Consider the following 13,269-nt stretch of genomic DNA (forward strand, 5'->3'; position numbering starts at 1 on the left):
AAGGAAACCTGTAGGCCTCATAGCCAAAAGCTATTCCAAAAAAACTGGACGTAACTGGCACTTAGCTAAGAAGGCATACGATTCAGATTGACAAGGCTGAATGTTTTTAAAACATATCGATTGTGGGACATGGGCATTGTCACAAGCCCAGCATATGTTGTCCATCCCTAATTGACCTTGAACTGAATGGCTTTCAAGGATATTTCAGAGGGCAGTTAAGAGTCAATTACATTTGCAATGAATCTCAATTCATCCATAGGCAAAACCTACTAAGGATGGAAGATTTCTTTCTCTAAAGGGCATTAATAAACCAGATGGGTTTTAATGGAAATTGATGACTAGCTTACAATTCCAGAATTTTTAATTGAATTGAAATTCTACCAGCTGTACTATCCATACCATGGAGCATTATCCTCAGTTTCTGGATTGTTAGTCAGGTGATGGTTGTTCCAACTGTTTTCACCAGCACTACTATTACACACCATGCTACAGTGCAAACTTAGATGGAGTCAATAATCTCAACTTAATGTGACTCAAACCCAGTAATATCTATGCAGGTTCAAATGTATGCTAGCATAGCTGCAGGTGACTGCGCAAAATCACGCAGGATCTCACTGTAGTCTAGCAATCTGATCTTGGGGAGTGCCAGTAGCTTCATGGAACTTGAACATGCAACTTTCTCAGAATGACAGCATTCATGCATTCATTCACTAGCTGTTTTGCTATTTCTTGTCATACAGCCCAGATTGTTGTTGTCCCTATCAAAGTGCTGCAGTCTGCAGTCATATTCTAGAGGCTTAGGAATGCACAAAGTCATCCTGCAAGGCCATTGGCATTCTCAGCCTTTAAGCAGCCTTGCACAAGCTAACACACTCCCCTAAGGTAACTCTGCATCAGAGTGCTTGGCAAAGCAAGATCACCTCCAAGACAGACAACAAGGGTTTGAACAGTGGTGATTACTGAAGTATCATTTGGGATTTTGGACATCTTTTGGATAACAGTGTTCTAAAATAGCTATTCTGTGATGCTGTATTTTTCAGGATTATAGTCAAAAGAATATTGTGAGGCTCTGTCACAAAAAGTGAGGTAATATGAGGAAATGCTGAATGTCAGGGATCTGGGGTTTCATTATGTGAAATGGAATCTGATCAAGGACTCATTTCAGCCTGCCTAGAGTGTAAATGTTCTGAATGTCTCTTCCCTTCATCCTCCTTTTTTTCTTCTGGAGTAGTCAGCAAACTTCTAATATTGAAGGAGTGTTCTCTTTAACTTCATTTTTAAAAGGTTCTTTTATTGTTCATTATTATTTGTGTTCGGATGTGGCAAAAATGTAGAGCAATGGTTTGATTTATTTTTGCAGGATCACTTCTCTCTCCCTATAGAATGCTGCTTCTCCTGTGTAATGGTTGGATTGATAACCAAAAGGTTCATGATCCAAGCCAACCCAGAAATAAAGGCTTTATTATTTTGTAATGTGATCTATGGCTCCATTGATAGCATTCATCACTGATTGTAGCTCCAGGATTTAAGCACACTTAATATTCAAGTGAAATATTGCAACTCTCCTAATTATTTTCAAATCAAATGTTAAACTGAGCAATGTCTTCCCTCTCAGGTGGACATAAAAGATTCCATAATTTTAATTTAAAGAAGAGTAAGAAATATTTACTCCTAGTGTCTTTTTCAATATTCATCCATCAATAAACATCACAAAAGTAATGGCCTTCTTTGCTTGTGAGGCAGGAACATTCCCTATGGGAAGCAGCCTAAGATGGTGGTGGAGTAGGATGCTGCAGGCACCTGCTGCTCTTCCCATTTTTCTTCTTCTTTTCTTCTCTTTTTTTCTTCTTAGTGTTTTTTTTCTCTGTTTCTCTCTTGTTCTCTGACGATTCCTGGCCTCCAACGATGTTTCCCAGCCTCCGGCGACTCCCAGTCTCTGATGATTTGTGGCCTGGCGCAGTGACCTGCTGTAGCAGCCTCCCCAGCATAGCATGGTGACCTCCTGGCTCGGCACAGCATCCTCCTGGCGTGGTGTTATGTGATGTGGCGACCTACTGGCCTGGTGTAGTGAACTCCTGGCATGGCATCCTCTCAGACCAGTGTGGCAGTCTGATGCTATCTGCAGGCCTCATGATCCTCAAGGTGAAGCCCGGCATGGTCTGGAGCCAGGGCCTGGCATGGGCAGGAAGCTAGGTACCAGTGTGGTCTGTTGTTCTGAACTTTTATTTCTGCAACACTGGGCATTTTAATTCTGTGTTGTCTAAGACCTTGTAACTGAAGAGCTGTACCTAGGTACATTTAAACCTAAGATGACGCTGTAAGTGGCGACATATAAACTTTTCACAGAACTCATTGAGTGCATGTGACAATAAAGGCCAATTCTAAATCTGCAACAATGGATACTCTTCAAAAGTACTTGATTGACTCTAAGGCATTGTAAACTGTCTTCTGTTCATTAAATGGAACAAAAAAGTGCATGTGACATTGCTTCACCAGATCGATACAGGTCATTCTACTATAACACATGTTTCGTTAACGCAATTGATGAATTGGGGATGCTGTTTCTAACATGCGAACTTTTAAAATGTTTGTTGGTTACAATGCAATTTCATCGCCAACACTTTAAGTGCTGTTTCTAAAGCGTGATTTTTATATAATGTTAGGTTGCACAAGAACGCAACCATTGTGTTATAGAAGACCTATCTGTACCTTATTTTCCAGTTCTTCTGGTGTTATTCCAACCATGTCCTTCTTCAATCCTCATTGAAAAGGAATTGATAGCTTGGATCAATTGTGATAGAGGGGTAATGTGTATGCAGGTCATGAAGTTATGGCTTGAAATTTAAAACAATTTGATGCTACTGACGGCACATAACATTTCAAACATGCATAGATATCCAGTTACTTCCACCCTTAATCCATTGATACTTGGAAATGGAAGTAGACAAGTAAATTGGGGGAAGTTACAGATCAATTGTGATCTAGTTGTGTAACAGAATGGGCTCAAGGGGCTGAATGGCATGGTATAGGGAAGACAGGACTTAGTCTCAACCTTGACTATACCATTTGAGTTTACATCAGTGACAGGTAGATTAATGAGAACAAAATCAATGCACTTGTTCACTCATTTCAAGACTCACATTTATTTAAATTTGTGAGGTATGTATGTTCTTAGAGGCCTTGCTAGCTCAGTAAGGGGTGGTATTGCAATGAACAGTGAAATCTTGAAACCAGAATACATTCTGTGTACTTGCAATCATCAGTTCCTCTTCCAAATAGTATTCAGCAAAGAATCCTCATCCATAAATGGAAGGAAGGCAATAATTAGTAATCAAAAGGAGATTTTCTTGCTTTACTAGATCTGGAATCAATGTTGAGGCAAGGCATCAAGTACTTGCAGTTCACTAATAACGTTGCAAAGAGACCAGAGGCCCAATTTTAGTCAAGTCTTGAGTTTCTTGGCTTGGATTATTGCTGGAAGCATGCCATTATTTGAAACAGTCCAGATGAATCTGTATCCTCATGAACAAGGTTGCAGATTTGCTCATGTTTTAAATGTTTCCGTTTGATAGTTAAATAACGTTGCATTTGAAGCTCTTTTTCAAATTGGTTGTATTTTCCAAGTCTTTTCCCAAGTTTAATCTTTTTATTGTTCTGTATTCAATATTTGGGTTACAGCTTAGCCAAACAGGTGTTGGCTTTAATGTTCCAGAAATGATTGATGTGGAACTAGAGAACTTGAAATATAAAAAAGAAATATACATCATTTAACGACAAAATCGTTGTGCAGAAGTTGTTGAAAAATGCAAGCAATTGCTAATAGTACAGCAAATGTTTCACATTTTATAGTGATAAATATGATACATAATTGAATTTTATCCATTCTAATTAAATTGATTACTTTTCAATGTACCTTTTATAGAATCCCTACAGTGTTGAAACAGGCCATTTGCCTCAACAAGTCCACACCAACCCTCTGAAGAGTAACCACCCAGACTCATTCCCCTACCCGATTAGTCTACATTCCCCTGTCTAATGCACCTAACTTACACATCCCTGAACACTATGGGCAATTTAGCGTGGCCAATTCACCTAACCGACACATCTTTGGACTGTGGGAGGAAACCGGAGCACCTGGAAGAAACCCACGCAGACACACGGAGAATGTGCAAGGTCCACACAGACAATTGCCCAAGGGAAATCAAACCCAGGTCCCTGGGACTGTGAGATAGCAGTGCTAACCACTGAGCTACCATGTCACCCAGTCATTCCACAATGCAAGATGCTAGCAGTTATATTTTCACCTGATCAAACTCATTGAAATACTATCAGATCTATATGATAGAAGCAACTTCCTTATCTGGATTTTTTTCTAATCAACCCCTTCTTTTGCTTACTATCACCAACTCCTTAAATTCTAGCAGGTGCTCAGATTAACAAAACAGAAAATGTAACATGAAGTAGGATCAGGAGTAGCCATTGAGTCTGCTCTGTCATTCCAATGGCGAAAATGAGGACTGCAGATGCTGGAGATCAGAGTCAAGATTAGAGTGGTGTTGAAAAAGCACAGCAGGTCAGGCGGCATCCAATGAGCAGGAAAATAGACATTTCGGGCAAAAGTCCTTCATCAGGAATGAGGCAGGGAGCCTCTGGGGTGGAGAGATAAATGGGAGGGAGGGTTGGGGCTGGGGAGAAGGTAGCTAAGAGTGCAGTAGGTGGATGGAGGTGGGGATGAAGGTGATAGGTCAGAGAGGAGGGTGGAGTGGTTAGGTGGGAAGGAAGAGTGGCAGGTAGGACAGGTCATGAGCATGGTGCTGAGCTGGCAGGTTGGAACTGGGGTAAGGTGGGGGGAGGGCAAATGAGGAAACTGCTGAAATCCACATTGATGCCCTGGGTTGAAGAGTTCTGAGATGAAAAATGAAGTGTTCTTCCTCCAGGCGTCAGGTGGTGAAGGAGTGGCAATGAAGGAGGCCCAGGACTTGCATGTTCTCGGCAGAGTGGAAGGGAGAGTTGAAATGTTCGGCCATGGGGCGGTGGGGTTGATTGATGCGGGTGTCCCGGGAATGTCCCCTAAAGCACTCTGCGAGAAGGTATCAGTCTCCCCAATGTAAAGGAGAACGCATCAGAAGCAACAGATACAATAAATGACATTTGTGGATGTGCAGGTGAAATTCAATGGATGTGGAAGGTTCCTTTGGAGCCTTGGATGGAGGTGAGGGGGGAGGTATGGGCACAGGTTTTGCAAATCCTGTGGTAACAGGGAAGGTGCCAGGAGGGAAGGGTGGCTTGTTGGGGGTGGGGGTGCGGGGGCGGCGTGGATCTGACCAGGTAGTCACAGAGGGGACAATCTTTGTGGAAAACAGATAGGGCTGGGGAGGGAAGTACATCCCTGGTGGTGGGGTCCATTTGTAGGTGGCGGAATTGTCAGTGGATGATGCAGTTTATGCGGAGGTTGGTGGGGTGGAAGGTGAGGACCAAGGGAGTTCTGTCCTTGGAGCAGTTGGAGGGGTGGGGTTTGAGGGCGGAGGTGCAGGACTTAGCTGAGATGTATTGGAGGGCATCTTCAACCACGTGGGAAGGGAAATTATGGTCTTTAAAGAAGAAGGCCATCTGGTGTGTTCTGTGGTGGAACTGGTCCTCCTGGAGCAGATACGGCGGAGGCAGACGAATTGGGAATACGGGATAGCATTTTTGCAGGAGGTAGGATGGGAAGAATCCAGGTAGCTGTGGGAGTTGGTGGGTTTGTAAAAAAATGTCATTGTTGAGTTGGTCATCATTGATGGAGATGGAGAGGTCCAGAAAGGGGAGGGAGGTGTCAGAGATGGTCCAGGTGAATTTAAGATCGGGATGGAATGTGTTGGCGAAGTTGATGAACTGCTCATCCTCCTCGTGGGAGCATGAGGTGGCGCCAATGCAGTCATCAATGTAGCGGAGGAAGAGGTGGGGAGTGGTGCCAGTGCAACTATGGAAGATGGACTGTTCTATGTAGCCAACAAAGCGACAGGCATAGCTGGGGCCCATACGGGTGCCCATGGCTACTTCTCTTGTCTGGAGGAAGTGGGAGGATTTGAAGGAGAAATTGTTAAGGGTGAGGACCAGTTCAGCCAAACGAATGTGAGTGTCAGTGGAAGGATACTGATGGGGACACCAGGGAAGGAAGAAACAAGGAGGGCTTGGAGACCATGGTCATGGCGGATGGAGGTGCAGCACCACTCTAATCTTGACTCTGTCATTCCAACTTCTAGTGGCTTCATAACTTTTAACTCCCTTTTTGATGAAAGATTTAATTCATTCTTGAATACATTCAATGACCTAGCATACACCAATCTCTATGAAACAGAATTCTGAACACTAACATCTATTTGAGAGGACAAATTCCTCCTCATCCCCAGCTTAAATGGCAGACCCTTATTTTTAAGCCAAGGCACTAGTTTTAGATTTCCTCATAAAAGGAAACATCTCTCCAGCATCTAACATGTCAAACATCTCAAAAATCTTATCAGTTTCAATAAGATTACCTCTGTCTTCTGAACTCCCACTATTAATTCCCCAGTCTCATCAGGTGAAAGAGCTTAGTGAAAGTAATGTTTACTTTAGCCATACTCTTCCTTTGAATATACCTGTAGAAATTTTTATTTTGCATTTGCACATGCTTTTCATAACTTCAAGGCAAGATGAAGTTTTTTTTTAAATGATGCATTCATCATTGTAAAGTAGAAAAGGTGACTGTTATATTCTTGTGACTTAACTCTATCTTTAGATGACCGCTGTTGGTGCCATCCGTTAATATTTTTGATTAATTTGTGGGATGTTTGCATAACTGGCTCAGCCAGCATTTACTGCCATTCCATGTTTCCCATGAAAATGTGGTGGTAAGCTGCCTTGAACTGTAGTCCATGTCATATTGATATACCCATGGTGTTGTTAGCAAGGGAGTTCCAGGATTCCTAGTTAGTGACTGCGAAGAAATGGTGATATACTTCCGAGTCAAGATGATATGTGGCTTGGAGGGGAACTTGCAAGTGGTTGTTAAATTAGGTTAAATTTCATGGGATCCAGGGAGAGCTAGGAGAAAGAGAGTACTGCCGATGCTGGAGGTCAGAGTCAAAAAGTGTGGTGCTAGAAAAACGCAGCTGCTCAGGCAGCACCTGAGAAGCAGGAGAGTCAACGTTTCGAGCATAAGCTCTTCATCAGGAATAAAGAGCTCCACACTAGGGAGAGCTAGCCAATTACCAATTGGTTTGAAGGTAGAAGACAGAGACTGGTGGTAAAGGGTTGTTTTTCAAACTGGAGGCCTGTGACCAGCATTGTGCCACAGGGATCAGATGGCACACTGCTGGGCCAAATCATTTATATAAATGATTTGGATGAGAATTTAGGAGGTATGGTTAGTAAGTTTCCAGATGACACCAAGATTGTTGATATAGTGGACAGTGAAGAAGGTTATTAGATTACTTACAGTGTGGACACAGGCCCTTCGGCCCAACAAGTCCACACCGACCTGCCGAAGCACAACCCACCCATACCCCAACATTTGCCCCTTACCTAATACTACGGGCAATTTAGCATGGCCACTTCACCTGACCCGCACATCTTTGGACTGTGGGAGGAAACCGGAGTACCCGGAGGAAACCCACACAGACACAGGGAGAACGTGCAAACTCCACACAGTCAGTCGCCCGAGGCGGGAATTGAACCCAGGTCTCTGGCGCTGTGAGGCAGCAGTGCTAACCACTGTGCCACCGTGCCACCCACACTGGGTATACAGTGAGACCTTGGTCCACTGGGCCAGTGGACTGAGGAATGGCAGATGGAGTTTAATTCAGATAAATGTGAGGAGTTGCATTTTGATAGCTCAAACCAGGGCAGGACTCACACAGTCAATGGTAGGCCCTGAAGAGTGTTATAGAACAAAGAGATCTAGGGTTATGGGTATATAGCTTCTTTAAAGTGGAGTCACAGGTAGACAGGGTGGTGGAGAACACTTTCAGCATGCTTGGTTTCATCAGTCAGAACATTGAATACAGGAGTTATGATGTCTTGTTGTAGTTGTACAAGACCACATTTGGAGTACTCATCCAGTTCTGGTCGCCCTACTATATAAAGGATATTATTAAACTGGAAAGAGTGCAGAAATGGTTCACTAGGATGCTACCTGGATTGGACAGTTTGAATTATAAGGAGAGGATGGATAGGCTGGGACTTTTCTCACGGAGCATAAAAGACTGATGAGTGACCTTATAAAGTTTTATAAAATCATAAGAGGCATAGATAAAATAATTAGCTTACAGTTTTTCCACATAGTAGGGAAGTCTAAAACTAGAGGGAAAAAGTTCAATGTGAGAAGGGGGATACAAAAGGGTCCAGATGGGCATTTTTTTTCATACAAGATTGGTGAGTGTCTGGAACGGGCTGCCAAAGGTAGTTCTGGAGGTAAATACATATCTGTCATTTAAGAAACATTTGAACAGGTACATGGGTGTGCTAGGTATCGAGGAATATGGACCAACCGCAGGCAAATAGGACTAGTTTAGTTGTGAAAATGAGGCAGCATAGACAAGTTGAGCTGAAGAGCCTGCTTATTTGCTGTAAACCTCTATAACTCCATGACTCAGTGGTATACAATTATATCTGCTGCCTTGGTCCTTCTAGGTGATAGAGAACATGGACTTGGAAGGTGCTGTCTAAAAAGCCTCAGGGAGTTATTGCAATGCATCTTGTAGGCAGTACACACTATGCATCAGTGGTAGAGAAAGTTAAAGTTCATTGTGCTGGATGAGTTACCATTATGTGAGCTGTTTTTTTTTCTGGATGATATTGAGCTCCCTGAGTGTCATTGAAGTTTGCATTAGTTTGTGTAATTGAGATGTATTCCATCATTTGATATTTACATTTTGGATTGTAGACATCGTTGGGGAGTCAAGTGGTAGCTACTTACCACGACTTAGCCAGTCTTGATGGTGGACATTGAAGTCCCCAACCAATAGTAATTTTGTACGCTTACCACCTCAGTACTTCCTTCCATTGGTATTCAACATGGTAAAATTTTGATTCATCAATCAAGGGAATGCTTGTGTGGGGGGAGACAGTAGCTGGTAATCAGCTGAAGATTTCTTTACCCACTAAAATAAGACAAAGAACAATGGATGCTGAAGATCTGAAACACAAACAGAAATTGCTGGAAGAACTCAGCAGGTCTGGAAACATCTGTGCAAAAAAAGCAGAGTTAACATTTCAAGTCTAGTGACCCTACTTCAGAAACTCCTGAATTTTGGTTTCATGGTTAGCATTATGACCGTTTTTAATTCCAGGTGGATTGAATGAATTAAAATTTCACCATCTGCCATGGTGAGATTCAAACCTATGTCCTCAAATATTAGCATGGATCTACCACTAGGCCATCACTTCCCCTGTTGCTCACCTGAACCACCTGCGGTTTCTTGGATAGATAGTTCTTCTTGCTTGTATTAGTCTAAGCTATCGATACCATGTGGAGAAGGATGCTCACACACCACCTTATGCAGAAGATAGGCTCAATCTTGATGAACAGTAAATAGGTTCATTACATATTATTTAATAGCTAATTCCATTACATCTGAGATAAATGATATTCTCTTGTGAGACATTAGGTTCAACCTAAGAGTATATTCACATTTCTACTCGTACTATATTTTCACACAAAATTGAGAAGCACAGAACTTTAACAACACTGGTTAACTCCTCCCAGAAATAGTACTTCAAATCCTGATCAGTAGAGCCTATCACACGATATCAGTTAACCCTTTCAGGTCCTAACTATCTATGTAGCAAGGTAACTGTTTATTGCTTAGCAACGAGACAGTAGTTCAGATAATCAGTTATCGTAATGTTCATTGAGAGATAATATGGGCTAGGACACAGGGAAGAACTCAACTTATTTCCTTCTAAGTAGTGTTGTGAGATATTTTGCATCAATATGCTACAACAGAACTATCAATTTAATAAAGGCAAAGCACTGCCTATGTTAAAAATCTGAAACAAACACAAAGAATGCTGCAGAATTTCAGCAGATTGGCAGCATCTGTGGAGAGAGACATTTCAAGTTCAGTAGTTTTTAAGAACTTCAGTTTAATGTCTCATCTACCCTTTGTTATGTTATCATAGATTATATGCTTAAACACTGGAATAGAATTTGAACACACTCTTTAGACTCAAAGGCAACAATGTTATCCCCTAAGACAATGAGTAGAGAATAAGGCTATTTTCTAAATGGACAAAGGCTTTGAAAATCTGAAGCATCTAGGGACTTGGGAGTGCTGGTTCAGGATTTTCTTAAAGTTAACATGTAGGTTCATTTGGCAGTTAAGAAAGCAAATGCTAAATTAGCGTTCGTTTTAAGAAGGCTAGAATGCAAGAGCAGAAATGTACTGCTGAGGCTGTCTAAGGCTTTGGTCAGAAAATATTTGGAATATTGTGATCAGTTTCAGGCTTTATATGTAAGGAAGGATGTGCTAGCATTGGAAGGGGTCCAGAGGACGTTTACAAGAATGATCCTAGGGATGAAGAGCTTGTCATACGAGGAGCAGTTAAGGACTCTGGGTCTGTACTCGACAACGTTTGAAACGATGAGGGGGTATCTGATTGAACCTTATATAATATTGAGAGGCCTGAATGGAGTGGACATGGAGAAGCTGTTTCCACTAGCAGAAGAGACTAGGACCCAAGGGCATACCTCAGAGTGAAGGGATGGCCCTTTAGAACTGAAATGATGAATTTCTTCAGCCAGAGGGTGGTTAATCTGTGGAACTCATTGCTGCTGCAGGCTTTGGCAGCCAAATTATTGAGTACATTTAAAACATAGATAGGTTCTTGATTGATTAGGTGATCAATGGTTCTGGGGTGAAGGCAAGAGAAGAAATTGAAAAATATATCAGTCATGATCAAATGGCAGAGTAGACTTAATTGACTGAATGGCCTAATTCTGTTCCTATGTCTTCTGGATTTATAGCAAGCCTCCAAATTGCAAGATGATGAGAACTGCTATGCTTTGCTCTCATCCTATTCCTACATCATTAGCTCTGGTGTGCCCCATTTCCCCTCCCCCTGTTTCATCATGATGATTCTCATCTGAAAACACATTCAATTGCATATGCATTGTTTCACAACATGCACCTCAATCTCAACATCACCTCTTTCAACTCCTCCATTTTTTACTAAATTATCAAGCTGCTTATCTAAAATCCAGTACTGGATGTGTGTCTTCTTCCAATTGAATAATGGGATGAGGAAGGCAATTCTCTTCAGTCCTGGCTAAAACTCTCTTGTTCACCTACCAAATCATCTTTCTCTCTGGCAGCCATCTGAGTTTGAATAAGGCTATTTATAATCTTTGCATCATATTTGATCCCGAGATCAACTTCCAAACATATGTTCACAACATCATTAAAACCACCAATTTTTTTTAAATTCCCTATGGTGTGGAAACAGGGCCTTCGGCCCAGCAAGTCCACACCGACCTTCCGAAGAGTAACCTGCCCAGTCCCATTTCCCTCTGACTAGTGCACCTAACACTATGGGCAATTTAGCATGGCTAATTTACCTAACCTGCACATCTTTGAACTATTGGAGGAAACCGGAACACCCAGAGGAAACCCATGCAGACACACGAGAATGTGCAAACTCCACACAGACAGTCACCCAAGGTTGGAATCGAACCCTGGGACCCTGGTGCTGTGAGGCAGCAGTGCTAACCACTGAACCACTAACCATGCAGAGGGTGGCACGGTGGCTTAGTGGTTAGCACTGCTGCCTCACAGCGCCAGGGACCTGGTTTCAATTCCCACCTCGGGCAGTGACTGTTTGCACGTTCTCCCTGTGGATTAGTCAGGGGTAAATGTAGGGGTGTGGACTTGTTGGGCTGAAGGGCCTGTTTTCACTCTGTAGGTAATCTAATCTATTTCTTTCTCCATAACATTACTTGACTCCCCTCATCCATGTCTTTGTTACCATTCACCTTAACGTATCCATTGTATTCCTAGACTGACAGCCTCCAAAATATGCTGTCCATATCCTTCTCATGCTAGTTATAATATTGCATGTATCTCTGGCCAGGCAAACATGTAACTTTTAAGAGCTAGGTGATGTTATCCCTGTGACATCATGCCAAATAACATTCTTGTTCTAGCCCTAATATGAATAACTGTAATTGTACTTTTTGACATGGCGAACTAAAAAGAGTGCACCAATAATTGTGCTCACTGTTCCACAAACCACCCAAAATCTGCAAATATATACAATCCCAATTAGGCCACAAAATGACCCATTTCTCTGACTGCTGTTCAGGACAAAAGCAATTCTCATCAGGTTTTGTCAGCAAAAAAAGATATCTTTATTTTTATAACACTTTTTAAAAATGGAGAAACAAATTGGTTTCTAATTTACTCCCGTGCAACTTAAAATATTCCTTTCAAAACCCTTAACTACATAAATATTCAGTCACCGTGAAGGCACAAAAAAGGCAAGCAGTTTAACATATGTACTTCAAATGGAAAAAGAATCTAGACAGGATAAACAAAATACTGAAGATCAAAAGTCTAGGCAACAGGATGGAAAGCTATATTTCACACAATCCTTTTTTTTAAACAAATATAATATACTGATATTTTGTAACATGACAGTTGTTCTTTGATTAAATAATTGATCCAGTGGAGCTGGGTCTTGTTTCAGAATGTTTTTAAAAATGTTCAGCTTTCTTGGTTAATCTATCCATTTCCTGTACAGAATGAGTAAGAAAGGAGGAGAGAGAGATACTTTCTGTTTGCAGGTTCTGGCTGTTTCTTTTTTATGCTGCTACATAAAGCGTTTAATTCTCTGCAGCTCAACCAATCAGACGAGCCAGGAATGAAGAGCTTATCATGTGAGAGCAGTTGAGTTTAGAAGGATGAGGGGGGAGTCTGATTGAAACTTACATGAAACTGAGAGGCCTGGATAGAGTGGTCAGGAAGAAGTTGTTTCTACTAGTAGAAGAGAGTAAGCCCGAAGGGCACATCCACAGAGTGAAGGAACAGCAATTTAGAATTGAGATGAGAAGAAATATTTTCAGACAGGGTGGCTAATAAAGAATTTCATTAAAATATCCTCTGTGCTAATGAGTATCAAATTCTCTCTCCCATGGGTAATAACTTCTACACTAATCAAAATACTGATAAATATTCAGATAAAACTAAAGAACATACCATTCATGCACCATCAGGTAATGGGCAAGTGTTCAAAATCATCGTTGCGGGACGG

At 41.8% G+C, this 13,269-nt stretch overlaps 1 protein-coding gene across 1 annotated transcript in view; it reads left to right on the forward strand.

The window, feature by feature from the left end:
- The window catches only part of col21a1 (collagen, type XXI, alpha 1), a 457,104-nt gene that overhangs the window by 193,182 nt on the left and 250,653 nt on the right, over positions 1–13,269 (forward strand). The gene's annotated exons all lie outside the window — the stretch shown is intronic.

This window comes from Hemiscyllium ocellatum, chromosome 3, assembly GCF_020745735.1.
Source record: "Hemiscyllium ocellatum isolate sHemOce1 chromosome 3, sHemOce1.pat.X.cur, whole genome shotgun sequence".
Lineage (NCBI taxonomy): Eukaryota > Metazoa > Chordata > Chondrichthyes > Orectolobiformes > Hemiscylliidae > Hemiscyllium > Hemiscyllium ocellatum.